Source organism: Pieris napi, chromosome 8, assembly GCF_905475465.1.
Source record: "Pieris napi chromosome 8, ilPieNapi1.2, whole genome shotgun sequence".
NCBI lineage: Eukaryota > Metazoa > Arthropoda > Insecta > Lepidoptera > Pieridae > Pieris > Pieris napi.
Genome location: NC_062241.1, coordinates 5,556,893 through 5,568,141, shown reverse-complemented (window position 1 = coordinate 5,568,141; position 11,249 = coordinate 5,556,893). Strand labels below are relative to the sequence as shown.

General features: G+C 33.7%; 2 pseudogenes; both read left to right on the top strand.

The window, feature by feature from the left end:
* The first annotated feature begins 594 nt into the window (after positions 1-594).
* Positions 595-3,886, top strand: LOC125051993 (annotated as a pseudogene).
* Positions 3,887-7,446: 3,560 nt separating this feature from the next.
* On the top strand, positions 7,447-10,738 carry LOC125051992 (annotated as a pseudogene).
* The last annotated feature ends 511 nt before the right edge of the window (positions 10,739-11,249 follow it).

Sequence of the window (11,249 nt, the reverse complement as noted above, 5' to 3'; positions counted from 1 at the left end):
TGTTTAAATTGCGGAAGTTAGATTTTATATACTAAAATGTGAGAATTATTTGTAATATTTATTGTGTATTTTTTCTGTACTTTATCATTAGTTAAAGTACTTAATTACATTTTTTGTATCTATTTGATGGTTAGGTATGATTATATCCGTAGGTTTAAACAACTAACGGTTAAAGTAAATAAACAAATTATTACATAATATTATCAAATAGTAATAATTAATTTGAGAATTGACCAGATTTAGACTTATTAGTCTAAAATTAGTATAGCTTTGTGATCCGCACCGGTCAAATCCTGAATTAGTAATAAGTATGTATATATATTGATCGTGCACCTCATATCGATTTAATTTTCATATTTAATTATGTTTAAATGACTGTAGGTAATAAATTAAAATAATTAATATATATTGACTACTAGCCACAAAAACTAAGTACTTAGTAAAGGTGAACCGTACATATTGATTAATATTATTACTATATGGCCGATAAAGATACGAGTATGGGAAGGGTAATTACAGTGAAAGTGTTCAAAGCGATGATTGCTTTATTTACGTTTAAAGTGTTGGAGTAAAGACCTGTTTACCAAATACAAAATGATAAAAACATCAAAATTCCTTAAAACGATTTTTATATTGCAATAACTATGTGGATTTTACACCGATTTTTTTAAAAGAAGAAAGTTGAACACTGTTTTTCGGATTATAATGGCAATATTGATTGTTAATATTTTATATGGTAGTCTGAAAAGCATGCAACAGCAAATAAGCTTGTATTTTTTTTCAATAGACTTGTTTAATCATATAGATTATACTCTAGCTGTAATATTGTCCTTAGTGGGTGGTAATGTCCTACATTATTGTCATAGAAAATTGCGTAAGTTGGAGTGTAAAATGAGATGGCGTAAAATCAATCTATCAATGTCTATAACTGTTTCAATTTTTTTGATACTTTTCTTTGCGAAATCCTTTATAGGATGGGGTTATTATAACAGTTTCAAAGAGCGTTTTTCATTGGATTATAATATTAAAGATTTAGTTGGTTTTATTACATGGTATTTGGTTAAATTCGGAATTATTTTTAACGATTTCATTAGAAACTTGACGTTTGAATGGATCTGGATCTATATGAGAACGTTGAGGAAGACATTCCAACATAAATCATTTAAGGGAAAAAAACTTGTATCAAATTTGCAAACGGATGACATTCAAAGAGTTATTTTTAGCTACATTGGTATTTTGGACAGTCTTAATTCTATGGGATTAACATTTAAGATTTTGGTAAATATGTCTTATTTGTTTTATGCTTATATTAAACTCATTGATGCATTTCCGATAGTAGGGTTTATGTAACTGTTATACGCTGGCTTTTATAGCAGTTATTCAATTCCTTATTTCTATTTATATTAATGATTTATTTGATTCCCCTCTAGTAGCGAATAGTAGTATCCTTGTTAGAACCGTTTCATAAATATGATTATGTAAAAGTAATATTATCTTATACTAGCTGCGCCCGCGAACATCGTTTCGCCTTAATATGATTTTTTACTTAGCCTAACATTTTAGTAGCTATTACATAATGCATGTTTCGCTCCCAGCTGTCTTTGTTACTACTGTTATGTTTTTCAACTTTTTAATAAAGAATTCAGTAATATAATATATTAGGTAATTTTAGTGAAAGTGTTGAAAGCGATCATTATTAGATGACTTGGTTACAAAATACAAAATGATAAAAACATCAAAATTCCTTTCACCGATTTTTTTAAAAGAAGAAAGTGGGACACTATTTTTCGGATTGCAATGGCGATTTTGATTGTTAATATTTTATACGGTAGTTTATACGGTAGTTGTACCAGATGCCTTCGTCTTGAGAGCATTCATTAAAATAACATTATATTTAATAAAAGAAGAAAGAAAGAAAGCTCATCTAATGTTAAGTGATACTGTCGCCCGTGGACACTCTCAATGCCAGAGGGCTCCCGAGGGCGTGGTCGGCCTTTGAAGAATTTGTACGCTCTTTTCTTGAAGGACCCTAAGTCGATTGGTTCGAAGATACTTCACTGGGCAGCTGGTTCCATATAGTGGTGGTGCGCGGCAAAAACTGCCTTAAAATCGTTCAATTTGCAATAAGCAGGAGGATAGTTTTAGAGTTTATACAAAGCAAGCAATTTTTATATAGATTAAAAGGTTTGATTTTTACCTTTTAATCTTCCTAACTAAAAACTATAACTGACCTCATAAAGTTGTATCATTTACTTATTCAATAGCACTCCTCATTTCTGAAGGTCGTGTTAATGGCGCCGCACTACTTCCTCCACTCTCCCCTGTCTTTGGCTAATTGTTTACATTTCGACTTAATTATTTTCAGGTAAACAAAGTTATTGTTGTAAAGTTGTCTGTTTACCTACTTGTTAACGTTGTTTTTACCTATTTATGGAGCTCGCAACAATTGAAGTAGATAAAAAAAGAAATATATTATATAATATGTAGAGATGAATAAGATTTACTTTACGTCACGTGAATGCAGAACATTACTGAATTGTATGCTTAACAATGATACTACTTAATTACTTACTGATACCAAAATAAAAAAGATAATACAAATCTCTATAAAATAGTTGAAGTTCTTAAATATTAGTAATATAAATATTGATTTTATAGATTTTTTATTTTAAATTTGCTGTAGCATGCTTTGAGGCTCTAGATTCACTGATAAGTCAAGTTCCAATAATTTGGCTCAGATTTTTAAGATTTGGTTTAAGTCCAAATAGGAATTCTATATACTCGTATATAAAAATGAAACCCGTTCTCCGTTGTCACGACATAACATGAAAACGGCTTGACCGATTTGTCTGATTCTTTTTTTATAATATTCCTTGAGGTACGAGGATGGTTCTTACGGAGAGAAAAAATAAAAAAGAATGAGTGAAAAAGTCTAAAAACAATACTTTTCTATATTCCCATACAAAATATTCGTAATAATATTTAAAGGCAATTTGAACTTTAATACCATAAAGTTCAAGTGTTAGTGGAGGGGTTCCGGGAAGGTAAATTTTTATTTTTTGACATAATGTATTTGTTGTATTATCAACTTTCTTTTTTTTATCTTACTAGCTAGACCGGTGTCCCGAATAGCAGAATAAGTATTAAAAAAAAAATAAAGAATCGACTGTTAGGCGGTACCTACGATGTTCGCCAGGCCAGCTAGTATTTAATATAAATATTATTATTCGTTGAGCAATAAGAAAATATAGCATCCTAGCTAACGTTATAAATGCAATAAACATCACGCTGAAGGACAAACAATCAGTTAAATACCTTTTCGTTCATTCGCAAACAATATGTTTAATAACGAAGCAAGTTTGTACGTTGTAATTTAAGAGCAGTGGCAAGTATAAAATAAGTTGTATTTAAATTTCTGTTGGAAAAAAATTTCATAAACCAACCTTCCTGTTTCCAGTTACATAGACTCTCCTCTAATTGGACACGAGGGAAACGAGTCACTTTTAATAAAGTGCTTGACGCTGCTCATGAGAACCTAAAACGCCAGGCCGCTTACTTGTCTGTTGCCGACCTTTGAAGTACACCATTTTCTAGTAGTATATTAAAAGTAAAATATAAGTAGATTTATTTCGTGATCGAAGAGATAAGACGAAAGTGATGATAGATGACCGAGTTGATACTGGTACTGGAGCTATGCAACATTGTGAGAGTAGCAGTTACAAACTCGGACAGTGACGGCATGTGGGAAATCTTCCAGAGATTCTTCGAAGCCGTCATGCACCAAAAGGAAGAGGCGGAGAGGGCCAGGGACGATGATCCTGGAGCCCACCCGCGTCGCCGTAGGAGACCACAGCGCCGCCGTTGCACCGTGCAACCCCGTGTGTAATCCTAGGCACGCAGTTGCTCCAGCGGGGGAACAGGGGTTCATGCGTCGAAAAGAAGGGATGCTGACGCATCCCTGCAAGCATCGTGCCCGACCTCCCCCAGCTTTATAAACAGGGTGAATTGGCCGATGTGAAAGGCCCTTGCTGTGTCAAGGTCCATTCCACATCATTTGTGGCCGTAGAGGACCGTGATACTAACGGCTGATCGCGTGGCTGGATGCGGACAAGGCTACGCTGTTACCGTGTCCTGCCCCGGGCGATTGCTGGTGGGGTTTTAGTGGGTATGCACTGTTGTGCGAGTCCCACATAACCCTTCCCCACCAAGGTCAACCGTGCCGCGGGAGGGTATGCGTAACGCATTTCCCCACGAAAAAAAAAAAATGGTATTGGAGCTATGTAACGATAAAGCTATTCAGAGCATTCCTAACAGCCAAGTAGTAAGAGGTGAGGAGATGAAATACGTTGTGAAGTAACCAGATCAACAGTGGATAGCTTGGGTAAAGTTTGGTAGTACAGCTAATTTGTCTTTCCTATTCTCCTATATGGCACGGAAGCTTCAATAAGTTACATAGATGTAATTTAACTTTAGAATATATATATATAATATATTATTATGTTATAGAATTGTTGCACCACCACCACCAAATAATAAAATATATTCTTGTACCAGAAAATGCATGCAACTTAAATTAAAAATACCGCTTAAGATTTATTGCGTTTTATAATCTACCAGAAAATTTAGATAAACGCTAATGATAATTTGCTAATAAGGAAATAAATTAGCCGTATCGGCTTTATTGCTATAATATTTAACATTTACGTAATATAATAATGAAATTTACTTCGAGTTCAATTATCATTCTAAAGTATAACACAAATAAAAAAAATTCATAATGAGAACTTTATCCAGGAAATTTATATAATTGTTCATCTTAAGAACCATAATAAAAAAGTACAGATGGAAGCTTTTTAGCGTTGCGTACAGATGTGGGGTTTCTCTGTAACTTCTTTCTACCGCATTTACCATGGACTAATACCTGCAGCTTAGTTTCATTATCGGACGTCAAGGCAGAATACAAAATACCATCCGTATCACCTCGACGTCCGTCCTTCCACAACTGAGCATTTTTAAAGGCAGTAGGTAAGGTAGTAATTTGTTCTATATCTATATACTATCCTTCAAGAAAAGAGCGTACCAATTTTTGAAAGGCCGGCAGTATCATGGTGAGCCTCCAGCCCGTTTGCCTCCTATTACATAAATAAAAAAACAAAAAAAGCTAAATGCCTGAAAAACAATAACCAGGCTAACCAGGAAAAAATTAAAATTCCAGTTATAAATATATTTTTGTCCTCTTAATATTAACTTCGATGTAAGTTTTTAATTTTAGTTATAAATATTAATGAAAACGACTTAGGGTTTACAGATAATATACAATAGTTATATATATATATATATATATCTATGAAATTTGATGTCCGCTCCAGGAGTATTAGTTTATATTTTGAAAAAGGAATGAAACTGCTGTTAAGTTTGTTTGTAATTAGAAACGCACGTGGTAATATAATAAATTTATTATGATACTAGCTGGCCTGGCAAACATCGTATCGCCTAACAGTCGATTCTTTATTTTTTTTAAATACTTATTCTGCTATTCGGGACAAATACATTATGTCAAAAAATAAAAATTTACCTTCCCGGAACCCCTCCACTAACACTTGAACTTTATGACATGGTATTAAAGTTCAAATTGACTTTTAAGTATTATTACGAATATATATAGACTTTTTTCTCTCCATAGGAACCATCCTCGTACTTCAAAGAATATTATAAAAAAAGAATTGGCCAAATCGGTCAAACCGTTTTCATGTTATGTCGTGACAACGGAAAACGGGTTTCATTTTATATATATATAGATAATATAGGACGCTAACTAGAATGTAATTAGTTATACCTTGTCCTTTCGATACATCGTTAAAGTAAGTGTTTACATAAATACAAGGGAGAGCATTTTTTGAACATAAAAAACTTTATTAATATATATTTACATGTTATATAATTCAGGTATTGTTAACTGTAACTGTATTAAACTTGTATCAGAAAGGGTATTTCCATTTCTTAAATCTCATCCCCGGGGCAGTGAAATTTAATAGTTTTACAAATACCTTCCTCCGTCGATTGAATGTGTGGCACCGGTAATACTTTTAGCCAGATCACTTGCTAGAAAACTAATTAAAGCAGCCACATCAACGGGTTCGGTTAATCTTCCCAAAGGTGTATCCTTTACCATTTTTTCAAATAATGCATTACACTGATCGTCCTTATAGCCCATTCGACTAACTATATTGGTTTCTACTAAACCTGGATTGACGCAATTTGCACGCACACCATCTGGTCCTAATTCTACAGCGAGATTTCTGGTAAACTGATCCAGCGCAGCCTTTGACATTGTGTATACTGTCATGTTTGGGATAGCCTGCGATGAAGTTATACTTGATACTGTAACGATATTTCCTTTTGTCTTTATCAGATGTGGTACTGCTAATGATGTGAGATAGAAGGTACCTCGAACATTGGTGTTCATAACAATATCATATGATTCCAGAGTTGTAGTTTTGATTCCACCGCTTTTTGAAATTCCAGAATTATTGACTAACACGTCCAGTTGCTTGAAGTGGTCTAATGTTTCTTTTATAATTCTTTCCACATCGGCTTCCTTCGTAATATCTGCAACAATAGCTAAAGGCTTAAAACCTTTTTCCTTTTCACACATTGCGACTGTCTCTAACAGGTTTTTTTCATTTCGCCCAACAAGTGCTAGTTTAGCGGACAGTTTTGCAAAATATACAGCAGTGGTGGCACCGAAACCCGAACTAGCTCCAGTTATAAGTACTACTTTGCCAGTAAAATCCATTTTACTGAAATAAAAATTATAAACGTGTACACTATTTAAATTTTCCTCAAGAAATGTGTTTAAATTGCGGAAGTTAGATTTTATATACTATAATGTGAGAATTATTTGTAATATTTATTGTGTATTTTTTCTGTACTTTATCATTAGTTAAAGTACTTAATTACATTTTTTGTATCTATTTGATGGTTAGGTATGATTATATCCGTAGGTTTAAACAACTAACGGTTAAAGTAAATAAACAAATTATTACATAATATTATCAAATAGTAATAATTAATTTGAGAATTGACCAGATTTAGACTTATTAGTCTAAAATTAGTATAGCTTTGTGATCCGCACCGGTCAAATCCTGAATTAGTAATAAGTATGTATATATATTGATCGTGCACCTCATATCGATTTAATTTTCATATTTAATTATGTTTAAATGACTGTAGGTAATAAATTAAAATAATTAATATATATTGACTACTAGCCACAAAAACTAAGTACTTAGTAAAGGTGAACCGTACATATTGATTAATATTATTACTATATGGCCGATAAAGATACGAGTATGGGAAGGGTAATTACAGTGAAAGTGTTCAAAGCGATGATTGCTTTATTTACGTTTAAAGTGTTGGAGTAAAGACCTGTTTACCAAATACAAAATGATAAAAACATCAAAATTCCTTAAAACGATTTTTATATTGCAATAACTATGTGGATTTTACACCGATTTTTTTAAAAGAAGAAAGTTGAACACTGTTTTTCGGATTATAATGGCAATATTGATTGTTAATATTTTATATGGTAGTCTGAAAAGCATGCAACAGCAAATAAGCTTGTATTTTTTTTCAATAGACTTGTTTAATCATATAGATTATACTCTAGCTGTAATATTGTCCTTAGTGGGTGGTAATGTCCTACATTATTGTCATAGAAAATTGCGTAAGTTGGAGTGTAAAATGAGATGGCGTAAAATCAATCTATCAATGTCTATAACTGTTTCAATTTTTTTGATACTTTTCTTTGCGAAATCCTTTATAGGATGGGGTTATTATAACAGTTTCAAAGAGCGTTTTTCATTGGATTATAATATTAAAGATTTAGTTGGTTTTATTACATGGTATTTGGTTAAATTCGGAATTATTTTTAACGATTTCATTAGAAACTTGACGTTTGAATGGATCTGGATCTATATGAGAACGTTGAGGAAGACATTCCAACATAAATCATTTAAGGGAAAAAAACTTGTATCAAATTTGCAAACGGATGACATTCAAAGAGTTATTTTTAGCTACATTGGTATTTTGGACAGTCTTAATTCTATGGGATTAACATTTAAGATTTTGGTAAATATGTCTTATTTGTTTTATGCTTATATTAAACTCATTGATGCATTTCCGATAGTAGGGTTTATGTAACTGTTATACGCTGGCTTTTATAGCAGTTATTCAATTCCTTATTTCTATTTATATTAATGATTTATTTGATTCCCCTCTAGTAGCGAATAGTAGTATCCTTGTTAGAACCGTTTCATAAATATGATTATGTAAAAGTAATATTATCTTATACTAGCTGCGCCCGCGAACATCGTTTCGCCTTAATATGATTTTTTACTTAGCCTAACATTTTAGTAGCTATTACATAATGCATGTTTCGCTCCCAGCTGTCTTTGTTACTACTGTTATGTTTTTCAACTTTTTAATAAAGAATTCAGTAATATAATATATTAGGTAATTTTAGTGAAAGTGTTGAAAGCGATCATTATTAGATGACTTGGTTACAAAATACAAAATGATAAAAACATCAAAATTCCTTTCACCGATTTTTTTAAAAGAAGAAAGTGGGACACTATTTTTCGGATTGCAATGGCGATTTTGATTGTTAATATTTTATACGGTAGTTTATACGGTAGTTGTACCAGATGCCTTCGTCTTGAGAGCATTCATTAAAATAACATTATATTTAATAAAAGAAGAAAGAAAGAAAGCTCATCTAATGTTAAGTGATACTGTCGCCCGTGGACACTCTCAATGCCAGAGGGCTCCCGAGGGCGTGGTCGGCCTTTGAAGAATTTGTACGCTCTTTTCTTGAAGGACCCTAAGTCGATTGGTTCGAAGATACTTCACTGGGCAGCTGGTTCCATATAGTGGTGGTGCGCGGCAAAAACTGCCTTAAAATCGTTCAATTTGCAATAAGCAGGAGGATAGTTTTAGAGTTTATACAAAGCAAGCAATTTTTATATAGATTAAAAGGTTTGATTTTTACCTTTTAATCTTCCTAACTAAAAACTATAACTGACCTCATAAAGTTGTATCATTTACTTATTCAATAGCACTCCTCATTTCTGAAGGTCGTGTTAATGGCGCCGCACTACTTCCTCCACTCTCCCCTGTCTTTGGCTAATTGTTTACATTTCGACTTAATTATTTTCAGGTAAACAAAGTTATTGTTGTAAAGTTGTCTGTTTACCTACTTGTTAACGTTGTTTTTACCTATTTATGGAGCTCGCAACAATTGAAGTAGATAAAAAAAGAAATATATTATATAATATGTAGAGATGAATAAGATTTACTTTACGTCACGTGAATGCAGAACATTACTGAATTGTATGCTTAACAATGATACTACTTAATTACTTACTGATACCAAAATAAAAAAGATAATACAAATCTCTATAAAATAGTTGAAGTTCTTAAATATTAGTAATATAAATATTGATTTTATAGATTTTTTATTTTAAATTTGCTGTAGCATGCTTTGAGGCTCTAGATTCACTGATAAGTCAAGTTCCAATAATTTGGCTCAGATTTTTAAGATTTGGTTTAAGTCCAAATAGGAATTCTATATACTCGTATATAAAAATGAAACCCGTTCTCCGTTGTCACGACATAACATGAAAACGGCTTGACCGATTTGTCTGATTCTTTTTTTATAATATTCCTTGAGGTACGAGGATGGTTCTTACGGAGAGAAAAAATAAAAAAGAATGAGTGAAAAAGTCTAAAAACAATACTTTTCTATATTCCCATACAAAATATTCGTAATAATATTTAAAGGCAATTTGAACTTTAATACCATAAAGTTCAAGTGTTAGTGGAGGGGTTCCGGGAAGGTAAATTTTTATTTTTTGACATAATGTATTTGTTGTATTATCAACTTTCTTTTTTTTATCTTACTAGCTAGACCGGTGTCCCGAATAGCAGAATAAGTATTAAAAAAAAAATAAAGAATCGACTGTTAGGCGGTACCTACGATGTTCGCCAGGCCAGCTAGTATTTAATATAAATATTATTATTCGTTGAGCAATAAGAAAATATAGCATCCTAGCTAACGTTATAAATGCAATAAACATCACGCTGAAGGACAAACAATCAGTTAAATACCTTTTCGTTCATTCGCAAACAATATGTTTAATAACGAAGCAAGTTTGTACGTTGTAATTTAAGAGCAGTGGCAAGTATAAAATAAGTTGTATTTAAATTTCTGTTGGAAAAAAATTTCATAAACCAACCTTCCTGTTTCCAGTTACATAGACTCTCCTCTAATTGGACACGAGGGAAACGAGTCACTTTTAATAAAGTGCTTGACGCTGCTCATGAGAACCTAAAACGCCAGGCCGCTTACTTGTCTGTTGCCGACCTTTGAAGTACACCATTTTCTAGTAGTATATTAAAAGTAAAATATAAGTAGATTTATTTCGTGATCGAAGAGATAAGACGAAAGTGATGATAGATGACCGAGTTGATACTGGTACTGGAGCTATGCAACATTGTGAGAGTAGCAGTTACAAACTCGGACAGTGACGGCATGTGGGAAATCTTCCAGAGATTCTTCGAAGCCGTCATGCACCAAAAGGAAGAGGCGGAGAGGGCCAGGGACGATGATCCTGGAGCCCACCCGCGTCGCCGTAGGAGACCACAGCGCCGCCGTTGCACCGTGCAACCCCGTGTGTAATCCTAGGCACGCAGTTGCTCCAGCGGGGGAACAGGGGTTCATGCGTCGAAAAGAAGGGATGCTGACGCATCCCTGCAAGCATCGTGCCCGACCTCCCCCAGCTTTATAAACAGGGTGAATTGGCCGATGTGAAAGGCCCTTGCTGTGTCAAGGTCCATTCCACATCATTTGTGGCCGTAGAGGACCGTGATACTAACGGCTGATCGCGTGGCTGGATGCGGACAAGGCTACGCTGTTACCGTGTCCTGCCCCGGGCGATTGCTGGTGGGGTTTTAGTGGGTATGCACTGTTGTGCGAGTCCCACATAACCCTTCCCCACCAAGGTCAACCGTGCCGCGGGAGGGTATGCGTAACGCATTTCCCCACGAAAAAAAAAAAATGGTATTGGAGCTATGTAACGATAAAGCTATTCAGAGCATTCCTAACAGCCAAGTAGTAAGAGGTGAGGAGATGAAATACGTTGTGAAGTAACCAGATCAACAGTGGATAGCTTGGGTAAAGTTTGGTAGTA